Genomic DNA, 954 nt, shown 5'->3' with positions numbered 1-954 from the left:
CAATTTCCCCACATGCTTTCACGAGGAACTGACCATGTCAATTGTGTGACTGTTTCTGATATTTACATTATCATTGTATGTGCAGCCTATGCCATTTAAGCTATGTTATGGGCTTTATTGTGTACAATAGTCATTCACTCATTCAAATTAGCACAATTTTGCTCAAGTCTCGCAGGTTTGCCCTTGCGTCTGGTCTATTAGGCTATAGCCTATTTAAATTTCACAGAATTCTGACTGAGCAAAGCATTACCAATGAACCAGTTGTTGGCTACAATGGGCTATTATCTAACTAACCGAACAACTTTGAGTAACGCGCCCTTCTCAGAATTCACTCGGAACTGTGGCAGGGCAGCTCGCTCGCTCTCGCTCATTCCCCGTAGCGAACAGTCGGGGTGCTGTAGCACGCGGGTTCCATGTTGAAGTCCGTAATCTGCTTACGAGTCTCGCGCGCTCGCTCGCTCGGGTGGGTCATCTCAGGCCACGTCGCGCTGCCGTTCCGTCGGTCTGCCCGTTCGCATCGCCGCTCGCAGGTAGAGCTTCACTCTCGCCGCGTCCCGATGCGAAGGATTACTGTCGTCGGTGTGTTGGCCACAACTGGTTCCCAAACCCTGAGGTGAGTCGTTTGTGTGTGTTTGAGTAGCTTGTGTGTGTAAAAGCGGGTAGCTTCTTTTCGCGGTTCAGCGTTGAGAGCCAATTCCGGGATGGATGTGGAGAAATGTAAATGGAGCAGACTTATGCGTTTCTGATATCACGTCTGCTACAGACGCGGAGACCCTCGCTGGATGATTGACGAGTTGTTTTGATGTCGTCAAAGTTTACGGTAGCCTGCGTTTGATATCCGTGTCATATCATGGTTGCTACGAACGGAACTGACACGGTTCTAGATAGCCTATGAGCTGAGCTGCGGGGTTCGGTTGTGTACAGAAATGTCCACGGCGGCCGAGAATTTGCGCT

At 49.9% G+C, this 954-nt stretch overlaps 1 protein-coding gene across 3 annotated transcripts in view; it reads left to right on the top strand.

Annotated features, from left to right (window-relative positions):
• The first annotated feature begins 343 nt into the window (after positions 1 to 343).
• thrb (thyroid hormone receptor beta) overlaps positions 344 to 954 on the top strand; it is a 121,816-nt gene continuing 121,205 nt past the window's right edge. Inside the window, exon 1 of one of the 3 annotated variants that reach the window (XM_062530209.1) lies at positions 344 to 613. The gene's annotated coding sequence lies outside the window, so the exon portion shown is untranslated. The remainder of the gene's footprint in view (positions 614 to 954) is intronic. The other 2 variants (XM_062530213.1, XM_062530212.1) reach the window with 2 other exon arrangements.

Source organism: Sardina pilchardus, chromosome 24, assembly GCF_963854185.1.
Source record: "Sardina pilchardus chromosome 24, fSarPil1.1, whole genome shotgun sequence".
Classification (NCBI taxonomy): Eukaryota; Metazoa; Chordata; class Actinopteri; order Clupeiformes; family Clupeidae; genus Sardina; species Sardina pilchardus.
This window is presented reverse-complemented; position numbering and strand designations above follow the sequence as displayed.